Here is a 24503-nt window from a genome sequence, read left to right on the forward strand (position 1 = left end):
AATCAGATATATTTGTTATTATTGAGGTAACTATTTTATCTTTATTATAACTTGTAGACTTCTTAAGCATCCTAGTGTTTTCTTCTTAATCTTGTTAAATTATTTTTAGGTGGAATTATACCTTGTAGTGTTATCAATCTAGTAGTGTTATCAACAATGTGACATTTTGCTATGTTTTCCTGGAAATATATTGTCCATCCTTTCATTTTAAACTTTCTGAATTACTTTTTTAAAACCATGTTTCACATTACAATGTGGAGTTTTGTTTCTGTTTTGTGAACCAATCTAAATATCTGCCTTTAGTAAGTTAAAAACAAGTCCATTTATACATTGTTATAACTTACATATTTTAACTGGGTTCCACCATTTTATATTATATTGACTATAAACATATATATGATACATTTCTTTTGCTCCTTTTTGGCAGTTCTGGTATTTTGAAAGATTTTCATTTTCTTTCTTTTATGTTTTGAAGTTTTTAATTTTTTTCTTTAGGTCACATTTCCAAAAATGACTTGTCTAACCTAGCTGGAACATTCTATGCCATGACTCTCAATCATTTATTCCTTTTACGTTTTCTCATATTATAATAAGTATCTGAAGTTACTTCATTGGTTATTCATTTAATAATTTATTGGTTCTGGCTGGGCGAGATGGCTCACGCCTATAATCCCAGCACTTTGGGAGGTCGAGGCAGGCAGATCATGAGGTTAGGAGTTCAAGACCAACCTGGCCAACATAGTGAAACCCCATTTCTACTGAAAACACAACAACTTAGCCGGGCATAGTGGTGGGGACGTAATTCCAGCTACTCGGGAGACTGAAGCAGGAGAATTGCTTGAATCTGGGAGGCAGAGGTTGCAGTAAGCAGAGATCGTGCCACTGCACTCTAGCCTGAGCAATAGAATGAGATTCCGTCTCCAAAAAAAAAGAAAGAAAGAAAGAAAAATTTTTGGTTCCTTTCTACTATAAATTTCTTTTTATCAGAACTTCTCTCTCTCTCTTTCTCACTCACTCTTGCTCTGACTCTTTCTTCATAATATAATTAGAGCTTGCAACAGTACACATTGTGTAACAGAAGATAGTTAATAAATATTATGACTGTTAATTGAAACTACTTTTTAAATGTCTTTCAGCATACTTTTCCTAGTAGTGCCTCACTCATTTTAGGCACTCAGTAAGGATTTGTTACCACTAAACTGAAACTGTGAAGACTATAGCCTTATGTAAAATGTAAAATATGATTATGATAATGATAGCTAATACTCATGGAGAATTTACTGTCTGCAAGGCACTGCTCTAAGCCCTGCACTTATTAACTTATTAATCCTCACAATAACTGAGTCACAGAGTGGTTAAGTAACTTTTCCAAAGTCACCGACCTGGTAGATTTGTTGGTATTAGAAGGGGTAAAGGCTATAACCATACTGAAGATGAGAAATGTCAGAAATAACGTCATCTTAAAAGTAGAAGATTAATACTACACTAATACATTTTTGTTATTATTGTATCTTATGTATAATTCTTATCTCCTGTATTATATTTTAACCTTTCTTGGAAGCAGGCATTTTTAAAGTCCTCATAGAGCATAGAAGGGTGCTAAGTTAACAGTAACCAGAAAAGTAGCTTATATTTTCATGGCACTTACTATATGCCAGACTTAGTGCTTTAAATATATTAGCGCATTTAATTCTTACAAGAGCAGGTACTATTATTTTTCCCATTTTACACATGATAAGTTAAAGCACAAAGAGACTGAATAACTTCCCTGAGGTTACACAGCTTGTAAATGACAAAAGCAAAATTTGAAGCCAGCCAATCTAGTCCAATGTCAGTGTTTTAAATCATTATGCTGTGCTATTCACTGAGTGCTTGTGATGGATTAAAGACTCCAATGATATACATTTCATTATAGGTATATATGATTCTAGGCGTGATTTCTCCACAGGCTTATCTATCTAAGTCCCAGATTTACACTTTTAGATTAGCCACATAAAAACAAATTTGAGGTGTTAGTGAATCATACTAGATGCATTAGGAAGTACATTCACAAACATTTACAAGTCTCAGAGACTATGATTTATCTTTAGATAACATTGATCATTTGAGCAAGGTCAAATTTTAGATTATTTTTGAGAATGACAGCAACGCTTTGCACTTATTCAATATTGTTCTTTAACCATTCTTCTCCAGATACAACGTAGGCAGGATATTACTAAAAACGACCACAAATTTGGAAACGTTAATATTTTGAAAGCATACTTGCCAAAATAAACATCCCAAATTAGATATAGCTATTTTACTAAACAACATTATGATTCCTCTTCAGAAGTATTATTGTTTAAACCACTACAAATTTCTTTTATTTCCTATAGAATATTAATTTCATATTTCAGAAAAAGAAAATAAGAGATGATTAAGTGCAAATCTCAAGGCAAAACTTGTAATTTTGCCCATATTCATGACCACAGCTATATTAAGAAACAACAACAACATAAAATGTTTTCCAAAGAAACAGAAGTAAGTGTTTAAAACAATAACCACAATTACACACTACTGTTGAATCAAGCACATTTATAATGGAGCAAAAATATATTACAGCCACCAAAATACATATTTCGTTGTTTCTGACTTACTGGATCACCACAAATAGACCTATTAATATGGCATTGGATTCACATAAGAAACTAGTACTACTCTTTAAAATTAAATAAAAAGATTATTTTCTTATCTCTATATATATTGCATATGTAGTATTACACACAGTATTTACATATACATAGAATACATGTAGTATTTCAGATCAACAGCATTTTACCTATTTTATATATGGTTTTTGCATAGAAATATATAAAAATCATAGAGTATAACATAGAAGAATACAAAAAATTGTTACTAGAGAAAAAGAAAGATATTTTGTAATGATCAGAAGGGTCAAAGATAGTTAAAAACTAGAAGGAAATTAACCTTTTACATCTTTGAATGCTGCAAATGCAGAATAACTTTTTTCTCTTAAGTGTTTCTAATGTTTCCTTAATTTCTAGTATCAGCTGGTATAACGTTTAAATCATTACACAGTGTTACAAAATTCTGCTACAAAAAATCAAATAAATAATTACTTATTTGAGAAGATTAGCAATTTGAAATAGCAAACATCTCCTAAATAACCTGAAAACAATAACCCATATAATTCCAAGTTTAGTATTTGGTTTGGCATGAAATAAGTTTCAGTACCCCAGTAACATAAATAATAAATTCATAGTAGATGTATTGAAACGCTTTTATAAAATTCAAAAAATTACATCAAATAATGTTCTACAATGGCACACTAAAGGAATACAGGAGTATCACATCATTTCTATAAGTTGACATAATAACTAACAATAACAGGTTAACAATATTGCCCTGTCATATATAAGCAATGTACACACAAATTTATAATAGCTAGTCCAAACACCATAACTTAACCTTATAGAAAATAACTATATATGTCTGAATGGGAGACGAATAATAAAAAGTAAAGGGTCCTACCTTCTCAAAGACTAAAACCCAAAAGTATTTTCCATGTTTAATTACATTCTTTTGGTAGATAACAGACCTTCCCTACTGGGTTAAATCCAATCACAACTTTCTAGGCCAACAATTAACAGATGCTGACATCTTCATTCAAGAACAGCCATGAAAGGTGTATGCATTCCAAGAAAAATTTTTAAAGATATAAATCAATTTGTGGACGTTAATGTCATTATCCATTCTACGCTTCTTATTCTCGTCAGAGAGGAGAAGGGCTTTCTTCTGGGTTATCTCCGTCAATTCTCTTTCTTAACTCCTTAGGAAATCAAGGCTTAAAGTTCTTTGGCTTTTAAATAAACATATGTCTTCATAGGCGGGGAGGAGGCCCAACTAGCAATTTCAAATCATTTTCTTACCATTCTCAGAAGTTCCACTTTGGCCAGACTCATTAAAGAGAATGACAAATTTCTATCTTTAACAAATTTCATTTTAGGACAGTTCTTTTGGGGCAGGGAAAACAAGATAAAAGAAAAAAATAACGGCAAGTGGAACTGATATTTGAACAAGAAAGGAAAGAAATACTGGAATTTAAATGGAACATTTCCAGGAAAAAGAGCACAAGCACACTTTCTCATCCTCTTCTTGCTCTTCAGTCTGATGTGGTGATCGAGACGGGACACCCACTTCCCAGTTAGTCGATTCTAGCCACGGGCTTCCATCCTCTGAATAAGGGCATGGGTTTCTAGTCTCTGCATATGGAGGTGATCCTCTCATTTCAATGTGTGGACCTTCATAGGATGGACTAGGATACATTTTATCTCCTTCATTATGTCTGATTTGGGGACCACTGAGTTGAGGTGTAAGAGTTTGCATTGCAAAAGAAAGGCAAAATATCCTGAAGATAATTTCATCCTCTTGAGAGACTTTTTGGGCTCCCTACAAATTCTTCCTGAAATAGCTGATGCTGACTCACTTGCTCTGGGAACACATTTATTGTGGCCAAATTTTTCACGGCACTTGATTGTGAGATCTTAGATTAGTAATGTTGCTTGGCAACACAACAGCATCCCTAGACTTTTTCAATTTGACTTACCTAAATTCAAGTTTCAAACTTTCAGAGAGAGCACAGATGGTTTTAAGATTTAGCATTTTATATTTATAAGAAAGAATATATATATATATTTGATTCAAATGTATGCTCCTAGCACAAGAAACTCCAAGTTTATCTGCTAAGCAATTCCATTTATATCTATGTTGAATGTCCTTGCCATTTCCTGCAGTCTACATCCCAGCTGTTCTCGTCACTACCCACAGTCAAAAACTCTTTCCTCATATGCATTTTTCGTTATAATTTCTGCTCCAGAAAGGAATGTGCAATAATCCAATAATGTCTTCATATTCACACCATAACATGATAAAAGAAGGAAAGAATAAAGGAAAGAAGGAAGGGAGGGAGGAGAAAGACAAGAAGGAAGGAAGGGAGGGAAAGAGACAGGAAGGGATAGAGAAGGAGGAAGTTTGCATTTAAGCTTCTATTCAAGAAATTGCTTTTTTTAAATGTGGCCAACACTACTTTTAAAATAATTTATATAGAGAGTAAACATCTCAAAGATTTTGCTTTTCTTATATAGAGAGTAAATATCTCTAAGAAATTGCTTTTCTTTACGTGGCAAATACTACTTTTGGAAGAATTTATATAGAGAGTAAATATCTCTAAGATTCAAACACAGTGTAATAAGGGTAGAGTAGACATTTCTTCATAATTTAGCATATCACTAACTGCAAACAATTTTCAACAAAAGTATTTATTTATTAATACAAGTTATTGAAAACATTTAAAACATTCCAAATGTGTCAATGTGTGTATAACAAGGGCTGTAGAAGCTAAATTTAGAAAAAGTGTGATCGTGAATAATTTTTATTTTATTCTTTTTTATAAATTTTCCACAATAAATACACACAACTTCTGTAATATGAAAAATAAGCCAGTGTAAGATGCTTTTATAAATGTTGTGCAGTAGAGTAAGTCGATGAGCAGTTTCATTCTGTGCTGATTATTAAGCTATTCCGTGTCATCTGCTATCTTACCCTTTTGGCTTAGTTTTCTGACACTGAGGTCACAACTCTGCAAATAATCTTGCTCCCTTCTAGCTGCTTTCCTGTTAAAAACCAGTGAAGGAGCTAAGGGAAATTTAAAGACAGAAAGAAGAGAAGGAACATGGTCTTCCTATTTGCTTGTTGTTTCTGTAGGTTTTGTCCCGGCAGTGCCCCGGCTTCCTTCAGCACTCCCAGAGCAAGCCTTCTCATACCCCATTGGTAGTACTAGCATGAAGCAAGTATCCTTTCTTCAGAGATCTGATTCCCAGCTACTGTTCCCATTTATTGAGTCACATCTAACACTGCCAAATTTGAGTGGAGACCAGAGCAAGCGAAGGCTCTCCAGCAAGTGCAGACTGTAGTGCAAGCTATACTTCCCCTTGAAGATCAGCAACAGTTCCTAAGATCGTAAGTATCTGTGGTATACAGGGGCACCACATGGAGTCTTTTGCAAGCCCTCATAGGAGGATTACAATGCAGACCTCTAGGGTTTGGGAGCAAATCTATGTCTTCAACATACTCGCTTCTTTTTTTGAGAAACAGTTACTGGAATGCTTTTGATAATTGTAGAGCCTGAAAGCCTGACCAAGGAACATCAAAATAACTGTGCAATCCGAACTGCCCCTCATAAACTGGGTGTTATATGGTCCACCAAGCCGTAAGTTTGGTAAGCAATTAATCATCAAGTGGATATGCTTGCTAGAGATGCACATGAGAAGGTGGTTCAATGCCTCAATTTGTCCTTCACGTCCTTTGAGACTTACTCCATCTTCATTGTCTTCTCTCACTCAATCCAAGGGAATTCCTTATAACTGAGAAAGAAAACCTTGAGCTTAGTGTACAGAAGGTTAGATCCCAAGGAAGGAATGTACACACAGACACCAAAAACTCCATTAAACTGGAAGTTAAAACTGTAGCCTGGACACCCTGGGCTCACACCATTGGGTCAACACTTGAAGGAGGTTGTTGTATGGAGAAGAGCAATTGATGTTCATATTTACCAAAGGGAACCTGACTAGCTTCCAAACAGCGAGGGAGGCAGAGGGCACACTGACTGGATATTCTGAGCACCTATTAACACTTTATGTCCAGGCCAGTAATCCCAGAACTTTGGGAGGCCAAGGTGGGTGGATCACTTGAGTTCAGGAGTTCAAGACCAGCCTTAGCAACATGACAAAACCCTGCTTCTACCAAAAACAAAACAACAACAAAAAAATGCAAAAATTAGCTGAGCATAGTGGCATGCACCTGTAGTCCCAGCTACTCAGGAGGCTGAGGTGGGAGGATTGCTTGAGCCCTGGAGGTCGAGGCTGCAGTGAGCCAAGATCGTGCCACTGCACTTAGAAAACGAAGCAACTACACAAAAGCCTGTTATTGAGGATTCAGATCCTTCAGAAACAAAAGTTTAGATAAGCCCACTAGTAAAGAAATCGAGTCAGCTGAGGACAAGGTGGGCATGGTATAGACGTCAAAAGAAGAAAGATAGAAATGTTAACCATGCTCCCGTGATTAGTTTCAGAAATGAGGACAAGAACAGTGATGTAAACTTTCTGCCTTTCTTGTTACTTACAGGTATATTTGTAGTAATACAAATTAGCTAATTTATATTTATTTTCTTTCTGTTTTTCACTCCTTATTTTACATATAACTCATTGGATCATGGCACTTTTACACTTTAGACTTTATATTATCAACTTCTAGGTGGGACTGTGATAGAATTTGAGGAGTAATGAACATCACTGAGAAATTGATACCATGACTTTTTCTGGAAATTGTTACTGTGGTTGGGACTTTATGGCTCTGTCTTTCAGAGAGAGGAGAGAGTAAAGGATGGATAGTTGCTTCATCTTTCTAGACAATAGCATAGCTTTTGCTTTACGGAAATTCAAAAATTAATAGAAAGGTGTATAGATGTAGAATAGTCAAAGGAGTGAACTATGCCAGTTTATTAGACTAGTTTTTCTCAGTTTCAAACTCTTCATTCTATGCTCAGTGGAGACTCTACGATCTACTTTTCTCTCTTACCAGATTGTGCCTTTCTAGGTTCTGTTAGTAGAAGGCACTGGCGGGAGAACGGAAGGCAGAAGGGAGGAAGGCAGACTCCATCCTATTTGCTTACTGTTCTTTCAACATTTCCCTACTCAGATCCTTTTCCTAGCAGCAGTAAAAACAACATCTTAAAAGTCAACAGAGTAAGGCAAGCAGAATCTTTCCCTGAACTGTCTGGATCTCGCTCTGTGGGAACCCCTCCCAGCGTCTGGGCTCTGATAACCCACCCCAACACCTTCCTGTTTCCCTCAGTCCTACTGGCAAAGCTACTTCCTGCAGTTAATTTATCTGTTCCCTTCATGTTCCTTTTTTACTTCTTTAGCTATTCCCCATACTAAATTCTTTCTGTTATTATAATTAGTGTGGTTTCCGATTTCCTGACTGATAAGAGTACTTATTACATGGGCCAGATACTGTATTTTACATATATTGTTTTACTTAATCTTCACAAACCCTGTGAGGTCTAGTGTGTGTGTGTGTGTGTGTGTATTCCAGTGTATTGGATATATAATATTCAATCTCATATACATGTATATATGTATAATTCAGTGTATTGAGGCTGATAAAATTGAATTTAAACTTTTTTCTTTTAACATACCCATCTTCAAAAAGGAAATCAATGTTAAAACTTGGATTTGAACCAAGATTAGATTGACCCGAAAGCCTACCAACTGATAAATAAACAAATGTGGTATAGCCGTACAATGAAATATAATTGAGCAACAACAACAAAAAAAAAAAATGAAGAATTTATACATGCTACAAAATGGACAAAACTTGAAATTATCATGTGAAAGAAACCAGAGAGAAAAAGTAACGTGTTGTATGATGTCCTTTACATATGAAATGTTCAGAATAGGCAAGTATACAGACACAGAAATTTGATTAGTGTTTGTCAGGGGCTTAAGGTGATTAACTCCTTAGTTTTTACTCCAGGAAAATGGTTGTTTTACTTTTGTTAATCAACTTCAAATCAATTCAGAGAATGGTCTGGAGTTTTGTGAGTAAACCACTATTTTACGTATAGTGCTTGTATTTTCCCCAAAACGCGGCCTCACAGAGAGCACTTTAATTTTCCATGCTATTGCTACGTTGATCTCAACCTTGAAAAGAAAAGTAGTTTTGATCCCGGACTGAAAAGAAGAGGAGGTGGTGCATTTCACAGAAGAGGAATTATGGACGGTAACAACATTAGTAAGACGCTCAACTTCACTAACAGAATGTAAACAAATGAATGTAACAATAGAATATCACCACACACACACACTCAGACAGGCAAACATGAGCATGGTAACAAGAGAGGAAGGAAACTCTCATCTATCACTGGTGGAAGTATAAACAGATATAGCCTTTTAGAAAAGCATTCTGGTGCTATGTGTTAAAATTAATAATCCACATAGCCTCTTATTCAGTAACCCTACTCTTAGTATTCTATACCATAAAAATAAAAGTTTCAATGCATAAGGATATAGTGACAAAGAGATATTTGACAATTTTGGAAACAAAGTAAATGTCTACACAATGAGGCATAATTTAATATATTGTGATAATTTCATACATTATCACCTAGCCATTTGAAAGAATGACCCAGATCTATATATATTTCCCTGGAAATATGTTCTTGATAAACACCAAAGGAAAAAAGCAAGTATGGAGAAACAGATACAATATTCCATTTATGTAAAACAAAGTGGCAAAATGTGTTTCATAGGTACCATGCATATTTGTATGTATGTGTATACGAATCTAAGATAATGGAGAAAGTTATAGAAAGATATATACCAGGCGGTTAACTTTTGGTTGCATAATTGGTGAGTGGGGGACGAGGTAGGGAGGGTAGGATTGAGTACAGGGAGAAGATACGTCAGTTCACAAAAACAACAGTATTTATTAAATATGTGTCCCAGTATGTAAGATATTTTTCCATTTATGCTGTTTTATACATAAGTGTGATATTACATAAAAATACATCAATGAATTTAACCAAAATACTACACATCAGTATATATAAGAGTAGCAGGATTTCAAAGGACTTTTTTCATCCTTCCCTATAATTTGGTGTATTCTTTGAAGTTTTACAAAGATTATGCATTGCTTATATAATCATACAATCAATGGAGTGTGGGCCTCCCTCTATGACTTAGTACCCCTGCATGTTTTAGCTCTCAGACTTGTTCACATTGAGACTCCAACAATTTGTTAATTACAACTTAGATTTTCCTAGCCTGGAATTGATTCCCACGGAGGTTTCTGGTACAGTAAGTTGTAATTCTCTATATCTGCCTGTCTGTCTCTAAAATTTTGGAGTAGCAGTTTTTCCTATGGCCTCACCTCTCTGATGGATTTGGAAGAGTTGATTTTTAAGTTTGTCCAGCTTGTTACTTGTTGTTACAATAAGGTGGTAACAACATGCTATTGCTATATTGATCTCAGACCTTGAAAAGAAAAGTAGCTTTGATCCTGCACTGAAAAGAAGAAGAGGTGCTGCATTTCACAGAAGAGGAATTATGGATGGCCAACAATATTAATAAGATGCTCAACTTCACTAACGGAATGTAAACAAATGAATGTAGCAATAGAATATCACCCCACACACACTCAGACAGGCAAACATGAGCATGGTAAGCTCCTTGCATGCTGAATCAGAAACCAGAAGTCTGAGCGGGTAGATTTTCCAATGGGCTTATCATTGGCAATGAATATTTAATTGACTACATTGTATTTTCAGCTCTATGAAAATTAGAAAATAGGAGAAGACACTTATTATATGAATATACTCTAATAAGTTGAAGGTTATAAGGCACTTTCTCTAAAGCCCATAATAAACATTTGTCTTTTTTTATTATTATTTTATTTTATTTTTGAGTTGAAATCTTGCTTTGTCATCCAGGCTGGAGTGCAGTGGTGCCATCTCGGCTCACTGCAACCTTTGCCTCCCACGTTCAAGCAATTCTCCTGCCTCAGCCTCCTAAGTAGCTGGGACTACAGGCGCCTGCCACCACTCCTAACTAATTTTTGTAATTTTAGTAGAGACGGGTTTCACCATATTGGTCAGGCTGGTCTCAAACTCTTGACCTCAGGTGATCCACCCACCTCAGCCTCCCAAAGTGCTGGGATTACAGACGTGAACCACCGCGCCCAGCCAAATTTTTATCTTTATGTGGTATTTAGAACATATATTTAGAATACATAAAGCAGTAAGAAGAATATATATTTTTCCTTTTGAAACACACAATTTGCTAGATCCTTTAGACCTTTAACAAAAGTGATTTAATTTGACTTACAGTAAGTTTCAGAATGTAATTTGTATACATTCTTTTGCTTATAACAGAATATCTAAAATTGGGTGATTTATAAAGAAAATGAATTACCTTCTTATAGGAAAAAAAAAAGCTTTCCTATTCTGAAATTATTGAATATTTAACAATTTGCTCAAGGGTTACATCTGGTGAGAGCATTCTTTTTTAGTGGGGACGCTGCAGCATCCTGAGGTAGTTCAGAACATCATGTGGTGAGGGGGCTAAGCATGCCAACATGCTAGCATGGGTCTCTCTTCCTGTTCTTATAAAGCCACCAGTTACCCTCCCAGGATAAGCCATTAATCCACTCATGGATAAATGCACTCATGATCCAGTCACCTCTTAAAGGCCCTGCCTTTCAATACTGCCACATTGGGGATTACGTTTCAACATGAGTTTTGGAGGGAACATTCAAAATAAGGCAGAGACTTAATAGAAACAATGAACGACCTTCAAAAACAGATAGATAATGTAAGCAGAAAGATGCAAATTCTAAGAAAGCATCAAAAAGATATGCCTTAGATCAAAAACAATGAAACAGAAATGAATTCCTTTGACGGGCTTATTAGTATATTGGACACAACTGAAGAAAGAATAACTGAGCTTCTGGATATAACAATAGAAACTTCCAAATTGAAAAGCAAACAGAAGAAAGATTGGAAAAATACAGAACAGAATATCGAACTGTGGGACAGTTCAGAAGGTATAACATACAGATAATGGGAAAAAAACTGAAAGAAAAAAAAGGAGAAGAAATATTTGAAACAATAATGACTGAGAATTTCCCCAAATTAATCTCAGACACCAAACCAAACCAAAGATCTAGGAAACCGAGGGAATAACAAGCAGAATAAATTCCAAAAACCCTACACCTAGGTATACCATATTCAAACAACAAAATCAAAGGCAAGGGAAAAATCTTGAAAGAAGCCAGATGGAAAGAACACCTTACCTATAGAGGAACAAAGAGAATTACATTTGCCTAAGTCGACTATTTAAGCACTGGAAAGGGGCTCAGAGCTATCTGGACAGGGAATTCAGGCTTCTGCTACCCAGATCATGGTCTAGGAGGGAAAAACATTTTCCTTGGTCCCAAGGACAACTTGCCCCTTGACTTACTAAAGCAAGGATTCCTTCTCTCTGGGTGTAGGGCAGGTCTTCTATTAGATTACCTGCCACACACAGACCTCAACAAATCATGATTGAATGAACCATGCAAGCAAGAAGAAAGTGGAGTAAATTATTCAAAGTGTTGAGAGAAAATAAATCCACCAACTTAGAATTATATAACTTGTGAAATAATCCTTCAAAAGTGAAGGAGAGGCCAGGCATGGTGGCTCATGCCTGTAATCCCAGCACTTTGGGAGGCCGAGGTGGGCAGATGACCTGAGGTCAGGAGTTCAAGACCAGCCTGGGCAACATGATGAAACCCAGTCTCTACTAAAACTGCAAAACAAATTAGCCAGGCATGGTGGCAGGCGTTTTTAATCCTAGTTACTCAGGAGGCTGAGGCAGGAGAATCGCTTGAAACCGGGAGGCAGAGGTTGCAGTGAGCCACGATCACGCCATTGCACTCCAGCCTGGGCTACAAGAATGAAACTCTGTCAAAAGAAAAAAAAAAAAGAAAAGGAAGGAGAAATAAAAACTTATTTAAAAAAAAAAAAAAAAGGAGGAAACTTGTTGCCTGTAGACCTGTCTTATAAGAAATTTAAGAGATGTTCTTCAGAGAGAAGGAAAGCAATATAGGTCAAAAACTCAGGTATTCACAAAAAATGAAAAACATCAGAGAATAATTGAAAGTAAAAAACGTTTTCTAGTATTAATTGATCAAATAGTTAACAGTTTACTGAAAATATTAATTGATCAAATAGTTAACAGTTTACTGAAAATAATAATGACAGCAATATATTTGATTATATATGCATATAAATGTGTATGTGTGTGTGTATATATGTTCTTATGTATAAATGAAATGAATGACAATTATAGAAGGTACAGGAGTAAGGAATTAGGAACATTTCATTTTTATAAAATATTTACACTATCCATGAAGCAGTACGGTGTTATTTGAAAATAGATTTGTTGTAAACGTATATTGCAAACTCTATGGCAACCACTAAAAAGGGTTAAAAAAAAGAAGTATAATTAATATGATAAGAAAGGAGAGAACATCATATAAAAGGTTTAACTAAAACCACAAAATGTGGAAAAGGCATGGAAGACCAAAATAGAAACAGAGAACAAGGATAACAAAATACAGTAAAAAATATAGTAGATATTAATTCAACTTTATCACTTTAAACATCAGTGATCTAAATATACCAGTTATAAAACAGAGATTGTGTGGATGAATCAAAAAAAACAAGACCTCAATATATACTATCTACAAAAAACTACGTTAAAGACGAATACAAATTAAAAGTAAATAATAATGGAGAAAAGTATATCATGCTAACACTAATCAAAAGAAAGTGGGAGTAGCTACATTATTTTTAGACAGATCACATTTTAGAGCAAGAAAAGTTATCAGGGGTAAAGCGAGGCATTATATAATGGTAAAGGAATCAAACTCCAAGAGCACACAGCAATTGTTCATGTGTATGTACCTAACAACCAAGTGTCAAAATATATGAGGCAAAAACTAATAGAACTTTATTGAGAAATAGATGAATCAACTAGTATATTTGGAGACTTTAACACCCGTCTGTCAGAGCTATATGTCAGATAGATTTAGCAGGCAGAAAATCAGTAAGGATATAATTGAATTCAACAGCACTGTCAATCAACTGAATAAAATTGACATCTAAAGACTACATCTAACAATAGCAGAGTACATATTCTTCTTAAGCTAACATGGAACATTCACCAACATAGGCCACATTTTTGACCATAAAACATATCCGAACAAGTTTAATAAAAATCACACTCCTTGGTATTTACCTAAATGAACTACAAACATGTCCACACAATAGCTAGAAAGTTCCAAAATACTTAAACATTAAGCCATACCTTTCAAAATAACACATGTGTCCAAAAATAAACCCCAAGGGTAATTTAACAATATTTCAACTAAAACAAAATGAAAATTCAATGTATCAAAATGTGTGAAAAGCATTAAAGCAGCGCTTAGAGAAAGATATATAGATTGAATGCATATATTAGAAAAGAATAAAGATCTAAAATTAATCATCTGAAGTTCCACCTTAGAAAACTAGAAGAAAAAAAAAAACAAATTAAACCCAAAGTAGCAGAAGAAAAAAAAAAATTAGAGAAAAAAATTAATGAAATTGAAAACAAGAAATCAATGGAGAAAATCAACAAAACCAAAAATTAATTCTTTGAAAAGATAAATAAACTTGATAAGCCTCTAGCCAGGCTAGCTTTAAAAAAAAAATAAGGCAGACATTACTTACATGAAAAATTAAAGATGGGACTGGGTGCAGTGGCTCATACCTGTAATCCCAGAGCTTTGGGAGGCTGAGGTGGGAGGATCACTTGAATCCAAGAGTTCAAAACTAGCCTGGGCAGCATAGTAAGACCACATCTCTACAAATATATATTTTTAAATAGTCAGGGTTGGTGATCTATGCCTGTGGTCCCAGCTGCTGAGGAGGCTGAGGCAAGAGGATTGAGCCCAGGAGTGAGATTGAGCCCAGGATCGAGGCTGCAGTGAGACATGATTGTGCCACTGCACTCCAGCCTGGGTAATAGAGTGAGACACTGTCTCAAAAACAAAACAAAACAAAACAAAAAAACAAATAAATAAGTAAATACATAAAATTAAAATTACAGATGGCACATCAATGTAGAACCTATGAACATTAAAGAAAATAAAGGAATATTATGAACAACTCTATACTCCAAAATTCTACCAATTTCTTAGAAGACACAATGTGCCAAAATGTACACAAGAATAAATAGACAATATGGATAGGCCTATATGTAAAAAGAAATTGAATCAATAGTTAATAACCTTCTAAAACACACAACACCCTAGGTTGGTTCCCTAGTGAATTCTGTCAAACATTTAAGGAAGAAATTGTATCAATTTTCTACATCTCTTCCAGAAGATAGAAGCAGAGAGAATACTCCATGCCTCATTTTATGAGGCCAGCATTATCTCAGTATCAAAACCAGAAAAAGACATTATAATAATCAAAAAAATTTTTAGAACTAATTAGTGATTATAGCAACGTTGCTATATATGAGGTTAACATACAAAAGTCAATTGCATTCTTATATACCAGGGATGAGCAAGTGGAATTTCAGACTAAAAACATGTTACCATTTACATTAGCACTCCAGAAAAATGGAATACTTTCCATTAAATGTAAACAAAATATATACAAGATCTGTATGAGGAAAACTGCAGAACACTTATGAAAGATAGCAAAAAGAACTGAACAAACGGAGAGATATTTCAGTTGTATAGCTACAAAGACTCAATATTACCAAGATATAAATTCTCCCAAATTGATTTATACAGTGAATAAAATTACAAAATTCCAGCAAGTTATTTTGTGGATTTTGATAAACTATTTCTGATGTTTATATGGAGTGGCAAAAGACCCAGAATAGCCAACTTTATGTTGAAGAAGAGAAACAAAGTAGGAGAACCTGCACTACCAGAATTCAAAATTTACTGTAAAGCTTCAGTAATCAAGACAGTATGGCATTGGCAAAATGATAGACAAATACATTAATGGAACACAATAGAGAGCCCAGAAATATACCTACATACATAGGGTCAACTAATCTTAGACAAGGGAACAAAGGCCTTTACAAGGGAGCAAAGATATAAGGGAGCAAAGATGGTCTTTTCAACAAATGGTGCTGGGACAACTGGAAGTCCACATGCCAAAAAATAAGTCTAGGTATATGCCTTACAGCCTTCACAAAAAAATAGCTCATTATGGACCGTAGATCTAAATGTGAGAAGACAAAACTATAAAACTCCTAGAAGGTAACATAGGAGAAAACCTTGATGATCTTGGGTATAACACTGACTTTTTACATATACCCTTAAAGGCATGGCCCATGAAATAAATAAATAATAAGCTGAACTTTATTAAAATTAAAAACTTCTGGTCTGCCAAAGAAAATGTTTTTAAAAATGAGATGGCAAGCCACAGACTGAAGAAAATATTTGCAAAAGATACATCTGATGAAGGATGATTACCCAAAATATACCAAAATACTTTTAAAACTCAACAATAAGACAACGGACACATTTATTAAAATATGGACAGAAGACCTGAACAGACAAGTCACCAAATAAAATTGACAGATGGTAATAAACATAGGAAAAAAGGTTCAATATTCTATGTTAGTAGGAAATTGAGAATTAAAACAGCAATGCGATACCACGACATACCTATCAGAATGTCCAAAATTCAAAGCACTGATAATACCAAATGCTGGCAAAGGTGTGGAGGAGGAAGGGCTCTTGTTTATTGCTAGTGGGAATGCAACATGGTACCGACACTTTGGGAGATAGTTTAGCAATTTCTTATAAAACATACTTTTACCATATGATCCAGAAATCACACTCCTTGGTATTTACCCAAATGAATTGAAAACTAGTCCACACAGAAATCTGCATATGGATGTTTACAGCAGATTTACTCACAATTGCCAACACCTGGAAGCAACCATGTTGTTCTTCGGTAGGTAAATAAGTACACATGGTACATTCGGACAATGGTCTATTACTCAGGGCTGAAAAGAAATGAGTTATCAAGCCATAAAAAGGCATAGAGAAAGCTTAAATGCCTATTATTAAGTGAAAAAGTCAGTCTGAAAATGCTACATTCTGTATAACTCCAACTCTAGGGAAATCTAGAAAAGGCTAAATTTTGCAGTAAAATGATGAGTGGTTGCCAGGGTTTGCAGGAGGAGAGAAGAATAGTCACAGCACAGAGGATTTTTAGGGCAGTGAAACTGTTCTGTGTTACAGTGCAATAATGGAGTCATGTCATTTATATTTGCCCAAACCCACAGAATGCGCAACACCAAGAGTGAACCCTAGTGTGAACTATGGACTTCGGGTGATAGTGATTTGACAGTGCAGGTCCATCAATGGTAACCAATGCACGCTTCTGGTGTGGGAGGTCAAATAGTTGGCAGTTGTGCCTCTGTGGAGAAAGAGGGTATATGGGAATTCTCTATACTTTCCACTTAGTTTTGCTATGATGTTAAAATTTATTGTACATCCTTAATTAAGAACCTATTATTCCCCCCAAATTTTGCTAGATGCTGAAAATTCGAGGATGAGCAAGATATCGTTCGTATTTCCCTAGATCTTGGATTCATTTGGAACAGAGTTCACATAAACAAAGAACTGTAAAAAAAAAGTGATGAAATTGCCACAATAGAGGTATATAAAAATGTTCACCTCATTTATACGTTCTCATTTTTCAATTCTTCTTTATATAATAAAATACAATAATATATTTAAATGTTTTGATGCATTTGTATGCCTTCAGTCATCAAGTAAAATGTATTTTAATGTTATTACTGATATTGTTTTTCCAAGAAAGGTAGCTTATAAAAATGACGAGTTAAATGAATTGTCAGTATTAGTATTAGTATTTTAAAATGAAGAATAACTTGTAGAATTTTATGTATATGTTATATTTAATAATATAAAGAATCTTCTATATATTATATTTAATAATATAATATGCTTACTAATAAATTATATTTAAGAATATGATTATACATACCTAATTACATTTTATATTTCTATTGGAAAAGTTTTTTAAAAAATGCTTTGTGGAATTTTCCTCCCTCTTCTCACTCTTATACCTTCCTTTCCTCAGTGTCAAAGCAAGTAAAGTCTTACATTTTTAAAAATAGAAATAATAACAATAACAAAAAAGGAAAGGAAAGAAAGTCAGAAACACAACATTAACAGAATGCATATTTAACCAAGTCTGGGAGATCAAGCCAGACAGCACTTGGTAAATACTCTTTGGAGACAGTAATGCTCAAAGGTTGTGTTTGCTGTTGTGCTTGACGTTTGTTTTGCGTGTGATCTAAGACACCAGATGACCAGTAATCTCACTTGCCCTTTCTTTCTCTACTCTCTGTGGGCTCCGCATACACCTCCTTCCCCTGCAACCTTGCCTGCCCCTGGCCATCGCCCAGCTCACTGTTCTTCCAAAGATGTCTGGGATGGTTAGGATTCAGCAGGTCACACCTTAGCCTGTCAGGACCTGGCGCCTCCTGTGCCCAGCATTAGTCCATCGCTTCATTTCACCTCCAAAGAGCCCAGCGACAAGTCTGCCTTGTTAGACACAGATCTCAGTGAGCCCAAGGCAGCCAGCAGTTTCCCGTTTGGTTTCCTGTCATATCTCCTTATGTTTTGGCAGTCTGAGATATCCACAGTCCCTATTAACCTTAGCAAGGGCCATGCCAAGGAGGATGAATTGCTGGGGTAGGTGACTTCACTCAAGGGCTGTTAGATTTAGTCTGCACAAGGTCAGCATTTACAAACTGAGTATGGTTGGGTTTTAGTTAATTTATTTCAAATCCCCAGCCTTTTACTTAAGTTATGCAAGTTAAGGGAAACTGTCCATGGCACTTAGGTTTACAAGGTTTCATTTAACTTATCACACATTATCAATTTTGAGCTTCACGACAATCCTGCAAGATAGATGGGTAAATATTTCCTATGTTCCACTGGATTTCATTCATTTGTTATCCATTCATTCATTTAACAAACTTCTTTGAGAATCTGCTCTGTATCTAGCACTGTACTTGGAGTGGAGCTACATACTAACGTGTTCTTATTCTCCATGGACTACTAGTCTTACAAGAGAAGCAAAGAATCAGGTAAACACTGCACAAAATGCAATTACAGATACAAGCAAAAAACGGAGAAGAGTGTACCTAGTAAGGTGGGTAAGAGGGTACATTTAAGAGACAGATGCTCAGAGGAGGTTTTGCTGAGTTGGAATCTGAAGAAATAAGACCTTTCCAGGAAAACAGATACCAGACCCTAACATATTTTGCCCCTATTTAGTACTCCCATGAACCCTAAAACATTCTAATTCATATGACTGCCTCTTTTCAGATTCAATCTAGGTTTAATGCAGTTATAAGAATGAGGCAGTCAATTAGCAAATAACTGGCACAAATAAGACAAAAACTCATTCCGTATGACTTGTATTTAGCGTGTTTTTGTGAATCAAGAGTATTTTCCATGGAGGAGCTAATTCTGTTTTAAAGAAAGCATTGAAGGTAGAGAAGAAATACATTATAAACTAAGACAGTTTCAACCTAATTATCTCCCAGATAACAAAAATGGACAAGATTTCCCACTTATATTTTAAGTGAGGCTTATTATATGGTGAAGGTTTTGAGTTTTGTGAAGTACAGGCTTCAAATTTTGCTAAATAAAAATGGTGCTCGATTTATAGTTAAATTTCATCCTGAAGAATTTTTTTTTTCAGGAAGCATTAAAGAACTTCTACCCAGCCAAAAGTATGTTTTAAAGTCATTTTATTGGATAATGAAAGGAAGTGAAACATATAAAAGAATATCAATGCGTTCCTCTTGTAGACTTTCCTGGAAAAACAGTTGAAAAAACTTCACAAAAGATCACTAAGAAAGATTACTCATTGGAAAACCATGGTCTGTCTCAATAGATCATGCCAAGTCTGTCACGATTTGCTGTGTGGCTCTGGTAAAAAAGATTTTACCAGAGTGAGTCCTTCTGTCTTCTTTTGTATGATAAAGGTACTGGTCACTATTGTATTCCAATTTACAGTGTTTTAGTCACTAAATTAAATGATGTATGGGAAATAATTTGAAACACAAAATACTATGCATAATAAAGTACTAAAAAGAATGTTTGCATTTATTATTATACATTAAATATGTTGTGTAATTAATGAAGAATGATGCGTTTATTAGTAGACATTTGAGGGAAAGATTTGATGTAGACATCTCAGTAAAACTTAATGTTTTCTTATGGGTAGATTACAACAACTCCTGTCATGTTACCTGCAATTCACTTTAAATACTTCATCATAGATTGTATGACACAGGCATAGCCTGGAGATATTGTGGGTTTGGTTCCAGACCACCGCAATAAAGTGAGTCACGCAAATTTTTTTATTTCCTAGTGCACCTAAAAGTTATGTTTACACTTTCCAGTAGTCTATTAAGTGTGGGATAAGATTATGTCTACCAAATAATTATACATACCTTAATTAAAAACACTTTATTACAAAAAAAGAAAAAGAAAAAAACTCTTTTCATTAAAAAGAGTTAGGACTTTTCTCTGGATTGGGCTTTGGTTTTAGGGAACATTTTGGTCAGTTTGATCTTCTTTCCAAAACACTAAAACTTTCTCCTTATCAGCAATAAGGCTGTTTACTTTCTTATCATTCGCGTGTTCACTGGAGCAGCACTTTCAATTTCCTTCAAGGACATTTTCTTTGCATTCACAGTTTGGCTAACCATTTGGCCCAAGAGGCCTAGCCATTGGCCTATCTTGACTTCTGACACGCCTTCCTCACTAAGCTTAATCATTCTAACTTCTCATTTAAAGTGAGAGTTGTGCAACATTTGGTTTCACTTGAACACTTAAAGCCCATTGTAGGTTTATACGTTGACCTAATTTCAATATTGTCATGTCTCAGAGAACAGGGAAGCTTGAGGAGAAGGAGAGAGACGGGGGAATGGCTGTTCGGTGGAGCAGAACACACACAACATTTATCAATTAAGTTCACCCTGTTACATTTGCATGGCTCATAGCACTCCAAAACAATTACAGTAGAAACATCAAAGATCACTGATCACAGATCTTCATAACAGCGATGAAATAATAAAAAAGTTTGAAATATTACAAGAATTACTAAAATGTGACATGGAGACATGAAGTGGGCACATGCTGTTGGAAAAGTGGTGCCCATAGACCTACTTGAAGCAGAGTTGTCACAAACCTTCAGTTTGTACAAAATGCAGTATCTGTGACATACAATGAAGTGAAGTGCAGGAAAACAAAGTATGCCATAGATGAGTGAATAAGTTAACTGTACTCTACTTGCTAGAGTGAATTGTTAACATTTGAAGTATTATAATTAGAGATCTACCCTCCAGGAATGGTTAGAGCATTTGAAAGATCATGGCAGGGTGCTGTGGCTCACGGCTGTAATCCCAGCACTTTGGGAGGCTGAGACGGGTAGATCACGAGGTCAGGAGTTCGAGACCAGCCTGGTCAACATAGTGAAATCCTGTTTCTACCAAAAAAACCAAAAAACAAAAATTAGCCAGGTCTGGTGGCACGCCCCTGTAGTCCCAGCTACTCAGGAGGCTGAGGCAGGAGAATCACCTGAACCCGGGAGGCAGAGGTTGCAATGAGCCGAGAGGGCACCATTGTACTCCAGCATGGATGAAGAGCAAGACTGTCTCAAAAATAAAAACAAAAACAAAAAAACAAAGGTCACAATCATTATTTCATAACGGAGGTTATTCCAAGTGCAATGACTTCATATCACAATGACTGTAATATCACTACCTCCATCTGCATTTGAACAGAAGAGCTCTTTGAAACACATTTTTCCATTTTGAGAACCTGAGGAGCCAGGAGCCTAACATCCTTAAAAGCTGTGTCCTAGTCTTAGAACTCCTGTTCTCATCCGTGGGCCATTGGCGTAATAAAGGATTCACCTAATTACGGCTAGATGACTAGCACATTTTTCCTCAAGACTATTGTCACTGGGCTTCCAGAGAATATTTTGTGCAAAGTACTGGTCAGTGCTTAAAGGGCAGAGAGATGGAATTTCACTTACTTTAAAGAACCGATTGTTCGAATGTTTTTGTACCTACTTGACAACAAATCTGTCATATGCTAAATTTTGTCAGAAACCAGCTTTCATGTAACATCCCACCTGGTATGTTAGAGAGAGAGGAAATAGAGCTTATAGCTACTTCTAATGTGGAGAAAGAGGGAGAAAAGCGAGTGTACTAGAAAATCAACTGAAAGAGGCTAAAAACGGTGAATGGAAAAACTGCCTAAATGCACTTTACCAAAATTCTCTTTTTAGTATTATTTGGAATATCAATCCAAATTTTTCTTACAAATGTGCCAAGTATGTACTATAAACTGCAGGTGTTGAAAGAATGATTACTTAGTGTCCCACATATGAGTTCCTGTTCTAAAGACTTCAAATATTTCTTGAAAGCACTGAGGAATTAATGATATTCTACTTTTATAAATCCTGAGTCATGTAGCTTACTTTACCTTTTTTACTTTGGCTTCCAGAGAAGTCTGTGTTAAGTTTGATGTTCAATTATATGTCCTCTAATATCATCCAAACAGCTTTTATTTTCGTTTTCCTCCCTTGTGTGGCCTTTATTTTTAATTCTGATAATATTGCTCTATGTTTTATATAACGCTTAATTTGTATTTAAGTTTTGCTGCCTTATATCCTTTGTAGAACCACAATAATTCAAAATACAAACATATACTTACAAGTAAACTTATATATAAAATGGATTTCAAACCAGACTGTTATAGAATTCTGTAACACTAAATAAGATTATCTCTTCTCTATCAGTTTATTTTCATAGTAAATAACTGCAAATTCAGAGAAATGAGTGAGCATTAGAAGCAACAGTATAAAAGCTGAGTGCTCATTGTAAAAGAAATACATTTTAATGAGTTGTAAATCATGGGAAAATAGAAAGTGTGAACATTTCAAATAAGAAACTTCCTTAATGCACATGTATAATTAAGGGTTTCCTCAAACAATAAAATTAAAAGTTCTCATTATACTTTTACATAATGTCTTTCAAAATATATTGTAATCGTTTAGTTTTTTCTAAATTTTCTATACTTGGAAAAAACTTGCTGAGCACAGATTTTTAAATCAATAAGTTATTTTTCTATTCCTGCCACCTCCACTCCTCCCATCTCCAAGCTAATGATAAGTAGAGAATTAAATGTAAGAAAAGGCTTTAATATCATTATGAAACTTGGTCTGCTTTTCTGTAGGTGCTGAAATTCTTCCTTCTAGAAAGTCAGAAACATTTATTCAAATGGGCTACAGCCATTGATTGGTTAGTCTTGCTTTCAACATTTATGAAGTAGTGGCCCAATTTGTCCTTTTAACATTTATTTCCTTTGTACCCAACATCTTGGAGGTTTCAAATTAGGATTAATTTCTTAATCTTCATGTTGTAGTACTTATCATCTCTCTCATTAGTCTAATTTGAGTTAATTAGAGTCTGTGGTTAGTTCTCCATCTGTGTTATAGTAGAACAATTGAAAAGAGAAGCACAGACACAATTATGCCATTGTATTGTCTGGAGGAGACAGAAAGCCAGTGGGGCTTCCCTTATTAGGTTAACATCTACCTGACTTCAAAATGATTCAATGATATAAATAGCAATGGGAGCCATTGGGAATTCCAAATGCCACCTCTTTTTCCTTTACCCGCCCTTACAATCCAATTAATTCAAAGGTGATGGAGGAAGAGAAATGTTCTACATGTCAAAATGACAATGTCCATTAAATGATTTACCAAATGAGTAATGTGTGTGATAGTTGTGTGTGAATTCACATTTTTACTTTTAAAATAAATTTCCATTTTGTCATGTTTTATTAAAATTCCCCTTCAAATCCATGTGGATGAAGTATATGCCTGAATAATCTTTTGGTGACCACAAGGGTTTGATAAACATGAGAATGAAATAAACATAAAATATTAGTGTTTCCATCATATTGAAAACCTGGCAACTGTGGTATGGTTTGATACCCCAAAAGGAAACTTCGCTTAGGGGTATAGATTTGGGGAGCCAACTTTTGTTATAAACGTAAGACTTTCTTCAAAATCTATGTGAGGTAGGCCTGTTCTGAATCTCAGTGCACAAATATATCTATAAAAACACCAAAAGGGGCATAATATTTGATATAATTAAATATACTTGCCATTTACTGCATTCAAGTAACTATAAGCTTCCAATTTAGTGGTTTAAAATTAGTAACTATTAAAAGTATAATCAATGAGTCATCACTGTTTAGAAAATACAGATCTTTTTAAATATATAGGTACCAACAATACTATTGTATAGGGAGAAAGATCTTAAAACTCATTCCTTAAGAAAATTCTAATTGAAAATCACTAGGAGCCATTAGAACATGAATAAATGTAAAACAAATAAAAAACAGATTTTAAGGTACCAAGATCAGGTGGTAGGAAATAAAATAAATGTCAGCTACTTAAGAAATCTACATTGAATAAGAAACTACTAATACTCTTCCAAAAGGGATATTAAGGAATTATCCTAAAGATATTCTCTTCAGAGCCCTCTAGATTCATAAAAGCACCAGCTAAGTTGTTTCCCTTATCTTTAAATAAAATATATAGCATGAAAACATTGTTTATTTTTAACAATGTTAAAAATAAATAGGTTTTAACTGACTATAATGCAAAGTTGTTTCTTAAAGGTAGCTATTATTTGCAGGAACATTTTCAAGGGAGAACTTTTATTCATGGATTCAGGTAGATAAGTTATATAGAAGTAATTATA

The 24503-nt window shown here is 34.9% G+C and overlaps 1 long non-coding RNA gene across 1 annotated transcript in view; it reads left to right on the forward strand.

Annotated features, from left to right (window-relative positions):
* LOC140712919 (uncharacterized) overlaps positions 1 to 17392 on the forward strand; it is an 84480-nt gene extending 67088 nt beyond the window's left edge. The window contains exons 2-3 of the long non-coding RNA XR_012094757.1: positions 5764 to 6018; positions 17211 to 17392. This is a non-coding gene — a long non-coding RNA (uncharacterized lncRNA). The remainder of the gene's footprint in view (positions 1 to 5763; positions 6019 to 17210) is intronic.
* The last annotated feature ends 7111 nt before the right edge of the window (positions 17393 to 24503 follow it).

The sequence above is a fragment of the Chlorocebus sabaeus genome, chromosome 12 (genome assembly GCF_047675955.1).
Source record: "Chlorocebus sabaeus isolate Y175 chromosome 12, mChlSab1.0.hap1, whole genome shotgun sequence".
In the NCBI taxonomy this organism is placed as follows: domain Eukaryota; kingdom Metazoa; phylum Chordata; class Mammalia; order Primates; family Cercopithecidae; genus Chlorocebus; species Chlorocebus sabaeus.